The 13007-nt window shown below is 33.3% G+C and overlaps 1 long non-coding RNA gene across 1 annotated transcript in view; it reads right to left on the reverse strand.

Moving 5' to 3' along the window:
- The window catches only part of LOC105676536 (uncharacterized), an 81285-nt gene that overhangs the window by 13148 nt on the left and 55130 nt on the right, over window positions 1-13007 (reverse strand). The window contains exon 2 of the long non-coding RNA XR_001101401.2: window positions 8862-8894. This is a non-coding gene — a long non-coding RNA (uncharacterized lncRNA). The remainder of the gene's footprint in view (window positions 1-8861; window positions 8895-13007) is intronic.

Consider the following 13007-nt stretch of genomic DNA (forward strand, 5'->3'; position numbering starts at 1 on the left):
TTATAAAATTTAAGGAAATGTATTAAACAATAGCAATTTTTTTATTCTAAAAAATTAATAAAAACATAATATGTAAATATTATAAGTTGCGCTTATAATATTTACATATTATGTTTTTATTAATTTATCATGATTAACATTTATTTGCCATTCATCACAAAAGCAATAAAATTTTAATTCTATTTATTTAGGAGAAATTCGAAATGAGAGATTTATATTATACATGGAATACGGAAACTCAGAATTCAGTATCTCTTCAGTAACTTTAATACTGTCTTATATATTCACTTAGGACTCTCCGAGATGAAATTGTAATAAGATTGAAAACACAAAGCTAATCAAACGTCCGTAATAATATCAAGAATGCAATTTAAAAAATATTTTTTTTACTAAAAAAAACCATAGAATATCGTATATTGGCGTTTCTCGACATGCAATATCACTTCGCTCAATCCCAATTGGTATCAAATGTACAAAACGTCACTACAGTGAATTTATTCTCTTTTATGTGGAATCATTGAAATACGCAACAATCAGACCCGTATACATTACCGCATGCATCAACCAGTCCTTTAATAATATTCAATTACACACGTCGGTAATCCATATTTCACCAAAAAGAAATTAATATCTCTGAATAATATAATGTCTGATGAAAGTCGAGCATGTCAAATTTTGTAATACAACAATTTATCGACAATACTTCTAATTTTTCACGAAAAATAATGTTTTGATAAATTTGTTACATAAATCTCTTATCGCAAGTATCAGTATCTTCATCGGAGCTACATTTAATTAAATTGATCATTTGCAGCTCGTCAAAATCTATTCACCGAGAAATCTAAAAGAAATCACTCTGGGACTGTGAATATTATAACTGGCAAACATTGAATTTGAACATTTAAAAAATTCTGTCTTCGACAGAAGGTATCGACTAACATTTTTTCCATGATACGCCAAAACAAAGAAAATCAATTCGCCGAGAAATCTAAAAGAAATCACTCTGGGGTTGCGAAGATCGGATTGTGAGTTTAACTCACGCATCGGTCTAAAAGGGCTTGTTCGAAGATAAATATATAAGAGAAACGTCGCTTGCCCGAGGCATTAAACAAATAAAATGGCTCTCCGTTCGCCGACAAGGTCGAATGAAAAAGCTAGTGGAGAAGATATAAGATAATTTCAGCAAAAATTTATAGACGGAAAAGGATAAAACAATCGCGGCACGAAAGAAGAGAGAAAATAGAAGATGCAGTCACAAAGAATATCGTATAATTGAATTCTTTCAACTTCACGTAAGCCGGAAATGGAAAATCCCTCGTGTATATGCAGAAAACAACGCTCGGCTAATTATAATTATAACAATCTTGCTTAGTGCGACTAATGTCGCAGAAAAAGTATCTCTTGCATTTTACTAATTATCTATTACGCTCTGCATATTTCTCGGAAATACGCATCTCTATTATAAAAATAAATTCAGTGCCGGTTCTTCGTAACGGCATCAATAATTTCTTTAATTTATATTTTCTTATTAAACGTTGAGATGACGATTGACGAAACGCTGAAACACTTTGCGTACAGTTCTGAAGTACAAGCTAATTCCATGATATTTCGATGCTCGAGGCATTGATGTACTCGTGCAGCAATTATGAAGCCCGCTTCGAGGATGATATTCGTGCGATATCTGGTATATGTACAGACTATGACGTCATGGAACATCTGATATCGCCCGTCAGGCATATTAGTCAACGAATGTCAACTTCCCCAGAGAATTCGATGGGATGATGAAAACATGCCGGTTACGTCCGGTTGTCAAATGTGAAACGGAATAATCTTGGGCACCGATGTAGCTTCCACGTTAATATCAACAATTATCAGATTTCATTTTATCGAATAACATCAATTCGATAAGTGTATCCGAAACATAATTTAATTGGGATGTCAATTTATTTACAATTAATTATTCCGACACCGAAGCATTAAATAAGTTGGATAATTAGTTGAAATTTCTATTCAATTATTATATTTCTATATATTATATTATTATTTGATGTTAATAATGATTTTCTGTAATTAATATGACTTGTATGCAGATGTCAGTCGTCCAATATATAGCACAACGCTATATAATATTATAACGAAGTAAGAATATTCACAAGTTTTATAATTGGCATTTAATTTGTCAACTATTATTTCGCCACACAATCGCAATGGCTATTATTTTAAACATATTATAATTTAATTAAAGCTTGAAGAGTGCATTTAATAAGTCTCGAAATAGCAATTAATCATGGATATTATAGCTATTTCAGTTCTTTGACAAGTTTTGAAAGATCGCAAACACAATACTTTCCGCTCTCTTCCACGATATCGATTACCTATCGTGCACGTGGAAAATTCTTATTAAGGCGACGATTCCTTAGCCATGAACGTGATTAAAGGAGAATCGGGAATTACGCAAGGACTTTTTATAGCGCGATCTATCGATCGATTGCGTAACAGATTTTTACTGCTCCAAATTCGCTTGTAATAATAGCGATAAGCTTGCAGCAGCTATGATATTCGCGACGCGGAGAAATCATACACTTGCAAAAAAATTCCAATAAAGTTCCCTACTATTTATAGGTGTTCGTATATTGTTTCGAGCAATTTTGCCAACAAAAGCTTTTTCGGAGAGATTGATGCAAGTCCAATGCAATTAAAATCAATCAATATCACATAGTATTTGTAATTCATTTCTGCTAATTACTGTAAAAATTGCTTTGCCAGACAAAGCTAATTGCTTTAAATCAATCACCTTTATCTGGCATTATTTCATTACTCTGAATCATATATGTTCCATCAAATTTTAATGTTTTTATGGAATTTTATTATTTACGAAATTAATTAATAACATTTTAATTGTTTAAAAAATATCGCGATAATGTATTGTAAACTTTATTTATGCATAATGATAATAAGCAATTTTATTTTAAATATCAAGGATTTTTATTTTTAATCAAGAATATGCGTGAAAGAAAAAATATTTTATACTGTTAGTCGCTGCTATATATATATATATATATAGTTAATTGGATTCAATGTCCTTTTTGTGAAAAATTGCCGCAATTTTGTTTTAATTTCAAATCGACCGCGAACGAAAATAAGCAAGGACAACGTCGAAGCATGTCATATATCGCGAACCTGACAACTTCAACGTCGCATCGTTCTTTTCGCGCGGCAGAAATTTTATTAGCTTCCTCGACGCGTTCCCATTGGGACGCAAAAGTGATTTATTCTACAGGCAGACGGTGAGAGGGAGCTATGACGTAGACGACAGGCAATGTACGTCTCACAATCAGATAAAACACCCTATTATCAAGTCACACGAGCTTAGGCGTAAATATACTTTATCGTATTACCTTATAATTTTTAAAAAATTGATAAATAATAAGTTAATAAAGCTTCTATTAATTTGTAATTTGTTTTCAAAGTTGTTTGCAATTTGTAATTTATTTTTTAATAAATATATTAATAAATTATTAATTTTATTTTTTAATGTTTTATATCTTATTTGTTCGTTCTAGTATTTTTTTAACCGCCTATTGTATTAAATATTATCATCTTTATCCAGCTGTTTCTCCAACGAATTTAATTATCTATTTCATTTAAATTGCTCTTCACTCGGAATTAGTTTAAGGAATTTACTTTTCGTGTTTTAAAATTATATTAAAATTAAAAAATTGTTATTATTATTTAATTTTTTATGTGCAAAATTAATTTCTCATAAAAAATATCATTCCGCAAAGACTGGAGTTCATCGAACCCAACAGTGGCATTCTAAGTGTTCATTTATGCAAAATTGTTATGCAAAAACGACGCTTTTGCGAAGAGGTTATCTCGTTTTACGCGCCAACTTAATGAGGAAACATACGCACGAATAATGATCCCCATCTCTCGCCTCGCATGGAGCGGTTCATCTAGCATTACAAACCAGATTAAGACGAAAAACAGTTTATAACGTGCAAGCGAGAGTTTCGGTGGTAGAAAACGTAAATATCAAATTGTTTAGAGAGATAATAAGTACAAATTTCTCGAGAAAATATCTTTTTAAATCTGCAAAATTCTCGAAAAAATCCACATAGTTATTAACATTTTATATCCAACCCAGCGTATAAGAAATCTCTCAAATACCTTTCCATGTAATTTCCTACATACAAGAAGCGCCTTAAAATCCTTTAAATCCTCAGATTAACTCAGAGAAATTTAATTATTAACATTTTATTCATTAAACTCTCAGGTATGTAAATAATGATATGATCATTTTTCGTGTGATTAGTAGATGTGAGAGCCAATATAAATTAGTTGAGAGTCGAATATTCGGAGCTGTCAATTTTTCAACTTAGTTTACCAACATGTATAACTTCACATAAATATATACTCCGTTAGTATTGATTAAAAGCTACCGTGGCAAAATATTAATTATTTACATACTTCAGAATTTACATAATAATTTACATATATAACTATTTTGATAACAAAGAACAAAGATGAACTATTTGGCGTTAAGCTATTGCGTACTGGAACAAAAAATATTTAAAACGGAAAATGTCAATTTGTTTCGCGCAAAAACTGTACGAAAATAAAATATACTTTCTTAATTTTAAACCTAACTAAAATAAATTTTTACAGCTTTAATAGCTTTCAAGAATTTTTCATCATCATTGGGCAATCGCTGGATCGTAAATAATGAAAAGAATCGCAAATGCAATTTTCTTTTCACACATTAGTCAAAACATTCGCTGCATTGTGTCGCATTAGCCGTAATTGTATACAAAATTGCGAGGGGTAAGATGAGTTTGTGTATCTCGTCCTGGTTCCATTGAATCATAACCGACGGTGCATCCAGGACGCGGCTGGAATAAACTCCCGGTGGGTTTTGCGTATATCGCAACCGCGCGGTCCGCTACTATAGACGACAACTCGCGTCGCCATGGTGACCTCAACGTACACAGAGATATACTCCACGTTTGTAATCCACCGAGATTAATCTGGATTTTTTTGCTAGATGATCGTGCTGCGGATTTCGGTACTCGCCCATTTTTCACGGTCCATTCGTTCGGGAAATGCTCTTCGCCGTGATATCGAGATATCGCGATTCATTAGCGAATATTCCGATATAAGCTGAATCAGTAAGCGCGTCCACAATTCGCAATTAAGAGATGTTCAACGACAATTGATATTAATTACGTAATGGATTGCATAAAAAATTAAATTTTTATATGCGTATTCTACATATGTATATGATTGTTATGTATATAATTGAGAATTTGCGCAATATTCCAGAGAAGTTCTGGTTTTAATTGTAATAATATTTTAATTAATGTAAAATCAAATTTTCTCAAATCAAAATATTGCGATAATTTGTAAACGCGGAGATTTTCATAAATTAAAGTGCAATGGAATAAATATGTATATCTTATCGTAAAATTACATTTATCAAAAATTTTTCGGATTACACCTAAAAGGCAGATAATATTCGCGATTTTTACATTCGCACCAAAGCGAATAAAATGCATAAAAGCGTCTAGAATCTAACAAGTTCGAGCGACTTCGGTATATTCTAGATACACGTCGAAATTCCACGTGCACCTGATAAACATCCACAACCGCGATATTGTGACTATTTCCGGCGACACCGACCTTCGCGAAGTCTTGAGCATGCTTTCCGAGGAAGGATGACAATTGCAAGGACGACGGTGAAAGCTATAATGATGCTCCTTTAGCCGTGCGCACGTGATTTCGCGTATATGTGTGTATGTGTATGGATACATATAACAAATCGCGGAGGAACGTTCAAAACAACTTCAAGAGGGAAATTCCGTGACAAAGGCGTCTTCCTTCTCGATTGTAAGCTCCTTATAGGTTTACTGTATAGATACGAAAATGTGTCTGTGTGTGGCGGCCTCCTATGCAATTGCCACGAGAGTGTTCCCGATGAAATGTGCCTGCGCTTGTAATGCGTATTTGCGGAACGTTATCGAGGAAACTGCATAGCATTGCATAACCGACGATTTCATATGCTACCGCCGATGCGAGTGCTGTCATTTACAAAGCTCCGTTAACTGCTTTAAACTGCGATTCAGCACGTCCAGCAACTTGCGAGTCGAGCTTTAAATCTCTCGTCTTGACGGAGAATGGAAAGAAAGAGGGATGATAAATTACGAACAAAGGAATTCTTGCCTTTTTTGTTCGACGAATGTCGTGTGCCATTCCAATGTGCGCTGTTTTACGCTCGAGCAAAAACTTTCTCGATCTAGCGAATTATCCGTATAAGAGAAGTGCATATAAGCGAATTATCGTTTGTCTCTCTCCCATGGGTATTTTCTATTAAGAAATGAGATTTTACGTCACGCGACAGTTACGAGAGAGCGATGATTCAAATACAATTTTGCCGTGGCTATTCAATTTCCTGTTGTCACAATAAGAAGGGAAAAAATCACGTCCAGCTTTTATCGTGAACTTCACGATTGCCAATGCGGGGGATGATGAAATATGTATATCTCAATGATTGAACTGTACTTCATCTTTTGCATACTTCATTTCTTCCGTTCATTCGCTTTTCTCTCTTCATCGGCCATTCATGTCGCATTCATGTTTCATCGACAGCCGCTCCCGACTCCCGCGTTTATTATCTCGATAGTTATAATTAAACATTGCGACGCACTGCATTCGCGCATAGTTTTTACGCGGTTCGCTGCAATTTCCATTTATCTCCGCAATATATATCCCATGCATATGCATGTGCTCAGACGCCTATGCAAATCCATTTGCCTGGATCTTAATATACTGTCTGCCTTATTGTGAAAACAATATATGTGGGATAAGTTGCCGCGTTGCCAGGAAATACACAGACAGTATCGATATTCTCTTCTCTCTCTTTCTCTCTCTTTCTCTCATTTTTCATATTATTGTTTTATATTATATAAAACAATACATACGGCCTACTTTGTGCACAAAGATTACAAACAAGTCCGATGTTTTCCATTTAACGATTGGTTTTTTTTTAAATATTCCTGTTGCAATATTCCTGATACGATGTAGACTTCATGGCAATCAATATATCCAACATGTATAAATATACATAGATTTAGTATTGCTAAAGTGATATGTTATTTTACTCAGATTGTATTCTAAATCTTATTGATATAATATCGCGTTATACTCGCATCCGAGTGAAGCAACAGCCAGAATAGAGACAATGAGATTTAGCGATGTATGCGCGGTGGGAATGCGCATCATCATTTTCATAAGACATACTGTCACGCTGCACATATGCGCGCGAGTCATAACGCTCGTAATAAAACTTTATAATGTCGAAACTCGTATAACAGAGTGAATATACTACACGCGCGTTATGATAGAATATGCATCTTCCGCTATACAACAGACTTGGGTCTCGCAGGTATTGATGTTTTACAAATGTAATATTTCAAAAATATGTTACCGCAATCAAATAAGCACGAGCTTTACAATATTTATGCGAATTAATTTTTATTGCGCGGTATTTTTAAATTTAATTATCGTTTTCCGGTTTAAATTGTATTATTTTCATAGCATTTAATTAAAAATTTTTGTTACGTATAAGTTGCAAAATAGATCAATAGATATGTAGATTTTATTATTTATTATTATATTTGTGGTTATATATACATATATATATATATATTCTGTTGTAATAATATCCGTGCTACTGAATTTCAGAAATATTTTAACGTTGAGTTTTTTATCCCATTTCTTTCCAATTAAACTTTGCAATTTATATGATAAAAATGTGATTATTTTCTCTGCATCTCGAATAAATCCCAGAGATGTACGGGATATATTTACACAACTCAATTTTCATGTATCACATCCCATATAATAGAGGCGACATTTCATTGTTACAATGCGTCGCAACACGCTATACACTTGGGAATGACCGAACTGATGTTGAGATGTTAACGGAAAAAAATTCGATTTCTAGTTTCCAATATTGAAGCAAAATTTCTTGAAACTAATTGAAGTTCGCAATATCGATATTCGTTGAAGTTTATAAGTAAAATGTTCGAGATAACTTTAAAAGTTTGCGATATATATGCTTAAATATTGCGCAAATTATATTAATATAAAAAAATCGTTTGTTGTATTGATTAAAAGAATAATTTTGTAATATAATGCAGTATCCTTTAGCGTAATTTGCATTTTGTAGAGAATGCGTATAAAACACTAATAAGCATGATGTAATACACGTAAGTAGATGCATATAAAGACGGATGATCATATCCTAATTTATAGGTAACATGACACGCAGTACGTTAGAGATAAAGCGAATATTCTCAATTATGATAAACTAGTAGCAACATCCGCTAGACACATGTATATTATCATGTGACAAATTGCTTGTACATGCAATTTTATATATTTACGTAAAAAATATTGCTTTCACTGATTAAAAATACTAAAAAGAACTTCTTTATAATTGACTGAAATGTCATGCTGCAAGCAAAAATATAATTGTATCTTTTTCAAAAAAAAAATTAATACAAAATTTGCAGTAATGGAAAATTTGAGTGAGAATTCTGTTTTAAATATCTCAAAAGTTTCAAGTGACTGGAATCTCTCAAAGCATTTAATATCTAAGGTACCGAAACTTTCGAATGTCAAAGTGCTCTCTTGCCGATAATATTTCAGTGACGGAATCTTAACGATCGTATTTCTAATTTCTCAGTTGAATTATCTAGCTTTCCGGAACTTCTAGACTTACAAGACTTCGCGATGCTTCAAGAGCATCGACAGTTTAATCAAACACAGCTTAATGGAGTAATTAAAACGTCAAGACTTACCAAGATTCTCGAGACGCCGAGATAATTCGAAACCTGCAAAAAAAATAAGAAAAATTTATTAATAATCCAAAATTCATTAATCATCCATAAACACAATATCGCAAATAAATACCGCAAATAAATACCGCAAAATTACAAAAGCAAATCTCATTTATAAAATGTAACTTTAAAATTCATAAATTTTTTTTTCTATTGTTAATATTTTTATTTTCAAGGAATGTGATTATGATTCAAAAATATTTTCAGTTTTGAAAAAAACTGCAAAAAAAGTCATTCACTATTTTATTAAATATTTGCTTCCAATTTTTATGCAAAATAATTTAAAAGTTTGCCATCGAACAAAGGGATAGTAAATATTAATTTTCTCTATGCAACACTAAATAATATCGCACCATACAGGATAAAAGAAGAGTTCGCACCGTGCTGTAGCAGTGAAACGAGATATTAAGCACAGATTAATTTATGTGCAACGACATATAAAATGAAAATAGATATTCTATAATATAATTTTATCCATGATCAATAAATATACAGCTTTCCTTGATGCGCAAATAAACATGTCTATTTAATAACGAAGAGAATAATGTTTGGAAAAGAGAATAATGGAAAGAGAATGATGCTTTACTTTGAAAATCACAATTTAATAACAACACATACATATAAATGGGAAATTTAATATAAATCTTTTTAAACTGCTGTAATGTTAGATGATTTGTTCAAAAAGAGATGCACACAAAGGATGAGAAACGCTCGTCGAGAGATTACTTTTGTTTGAAATAAAACACCGCATCTAATTGCTTTGGATCGGCTTCCAGTGGATCTTTGTAAGTTAATTATCAAAGTTCTTCGGCAATCGACAAATACAGGAGCGAAAACGAAGAGATCCATCCTTACACAGACAGCGACAACCACTCGGCGCTAAAATCGAAGATTAAATTTCTTTCTCCAATTCAATGATTCTCTATTACACGTATTTAGTTATTTATCGATGCTTGTTGCTACAACCCAAGACCTTTTATTTCACACTTCAATCATTGATAATGCTTGCAATTTCCAATTGGAAATGTATACAACACATTCGTCAACAGCATATATCCTGCATTCCCGTATTGTTCTAAGCCCGCAAAACGTGTGTTGAAATTGATTTTGCGGGACAAAGCTTTTAGCTAAAGGTATACTATAATTTAATTAATGGTTCAATCAATTTGCAAAACGTATATCCAATAAAATATTCCAAATGCAGCGGTTTCCAGTACAATCGTCATTGCATGTATTAATTTTATTGCTGTTAATACAAACATTATTACGTGATATCTAGCATTATTCGATTATACATATTACCGATTATTATTTCACCGAGATTTGCATTAGCGGATTATTGTTTTACTGAGATTTACATTAGCGGTAGTGGAAAACTTTTAATAAAGTTCACTAGGTTACGTTGCTGTCACAGAAATGACAGATGACAACATTGCATCGCGTATTTTCATGCCGTTATTTCTTGGCAAAAGAGACCTTTCTTGAGATGCCAAGTCGGAATAAAGGATGACGTGATCGCGAAATGGCACTGCTTCGTGTCGACGTTTGATCGACGGGGCAAATAAATCGCCTATGTTTATTCATACGATGCTCATAGTTGATGGCGAGGAAGCTGTCATGCGGACTCCTCTTTGAGAGAAAATCGATAATGGGCTGCTTGCAATTAATCGCCGAAAACGTGTTAGGCGGTTGTTCACTTAACCGAAGAAAGGGTCATAATATGAGATTTTCATCAGGATGATGAATCGATGCAATGTCTGTCAGAAAGAATGCAGACTTGTACCTTCCGACAGAAATCTCATGTCTGATCCTGAAGCTTATAAACCATGCTTCAATTTTCGATGCGTTCACATTGCATCTGCTGTATTGCGATTCATAACACGGAAAGGGAATTATTACATTTTAAGAATAATAATTTTTTTTTATATTATCTCTATTATTGTCAAAATTATTCTTCTTACAATCCTTATAATTTTATTAAATTTTCTATCTAGGAAAAATAAACTAATCACAATAATGGTCCTAAATTATTCTATCTTCCATTTTTTATTTTTGTTAATGCTTGATAATCATTTGTTTATTTCTATTAATTTAATCACCTTCAGGTTTATTTGCTAATTAGTGAGTATAATCCATCATTTTTGTTTATATGCTATTTTGATTGTCATCAGAATTATTATAATTTAGTAATCAACTGCCACTATCAATTAATGTGATCAATGCCGCTGAAGTGTTTCTACATCTTCAACCTTTCTATTTGACTAGTTAACATTACTTTCCGCATGCTGCGCAAGTTATATCGATCATACTCAACGTGAAAGACGGAGTTATGTTCTAAATGTAATCGGTCGGTCACCGTGGAGCGGCACCGCTTCTCCGCGTAAGAACGTCGACTTGAAGCATCATCTACGACCTTTCTCGAGAAAACTTTCTAATATAAGATGATATAAACGTATTTGTAGGTATGTGTGTGTGTATACAAGAAACGGCGTGTGTTCCTGTATACACGTAAACCCTATAAAGCCTAAATCACAAATGGGCGGAGTGAAGGAGGATACGCCGAGAGTATAGGATTATTTTATAGGATCTTGGATTAAAGTGGATGCTTTCACTACGCGAACGCTTATCACGGCATATCAAAACTTTCCCGCCAGAACGGGCATCTCAAGAATAGTGGAAAAGCTCAGATGTGAAATACGCCGCTAAGGAGAAGATTGCCGCAAGATGTTCCCCTTGCAACAGCCTGTATCGCACGTAATCATTTAGTCGAAATAATATCATGCGACTGTTTCAGCAAAGTTTCGGGTAAGTTTGAAGTGTATTAAATAATACTCGAAGTCACGCACATCTGCATCGCACGTGGTGAATATATAATGTGGATGTAACGCACTGTGTTACGTCAACGTGTATTTTGTTCATATTTATACAATTACGCGTGCAAGATTGTAAAATTGAAAATTGTTAATTTGAATTTTATTTGATACAGCGCAAAGTTACGAGTATCAGCCAAATCAACATAGTTCACGATAGCTAAATACAATATCTAAACACTACGCATATTTCTCACGGATAAATTCCAACGAATAAACTCGTTGCTGCGCAAACAAACTCATGCGATAAGGCTATTCATAAATTTCGCGAGCTACTGTGAAAATAATCAAGTGTTGCATGCATCACTAAGATTCCCTTACACATTGCTATCGTAAACATTAAATTATTTCATCCGCGAGAGTGAAGTATCACTTATCCGTATTATGTTCCGCTATTATGCCATAAAACACATGCGTCTTTCCAACAAACAAAACCAGCGCGGCAATATATCACGCGAGATTAAAAGGCGTAAAAGATTAATTGAAGATCACTCGTGAATAAGCAATACTGCGTCAAATAGTGCCACGTCGTAAAAAAGGATAGTGTCAGTTTTAGAACAGCGAGAGACAGGCTATACCACCTCGGGTAATGACTCTCGTACTTTAACCCTCTTTTACGCTACCTGATATCGATATCGCCGTCGTCATGGCGAGACGGAAAAGAGCTTTCCCCGAAGCAAAATGGAAAGCTGTCGTCGCTGAACGGCGAAATGAATTTTATGCGCCATTGCTTGATATTCGCGGCTTTTTATCGCATTCATGACGTATTTCTGACATATCTATGATGTTCAATCTATGAAATCAATTATTTCTCTGTAAATTGCAAGTAAATCTGAGAAGCGTATTCCCCTCCCCCCTTTTTAATTAATGACTATTGGTTTTTGTTACAATTTCACGTGTACCTATCTTTAGAAATATGCGTCTAAATTCTGCAGTTTTGTGTAATTTGCGTAATTTTTTTGTTCTCTATTTTATAAAAAGTAAAATACTCCGAGAAACTACATTTTAAAAGAAATAAAAGTTTTAATTATTTGTAATGACAAAAAGCATCTTGTTAAAAACTTTGTAATTAATTTAAACATGTTAACATAGCCTTAATTTTATTTGTATATGATGGATCTTTTCCAAGCAAGTTTTGCTTGAACCATAATTCTCTCGCCCGACGTTAAATAAACGATCGCGACAAATTGGAGCTCAACGAGCTTACTTCCTTTTTTTTTCTAGATAACATAATCCC

The sequence above is a fragment of the Linepithema humile genome, chromosome 3 (assembly GCF_040581485.1).
Source record: "Linepithema humile isolate Giens D197 chromosome 3, Lhum_UNIL_v1.0, whole genome shotgun sequence".
Classification (NCBI taxonomy): Eukaryota; Metazoa; Arthropoda; class Insecta; order Hymenoptera; family Formicidae; genus Linepithema; species Linepithema humile.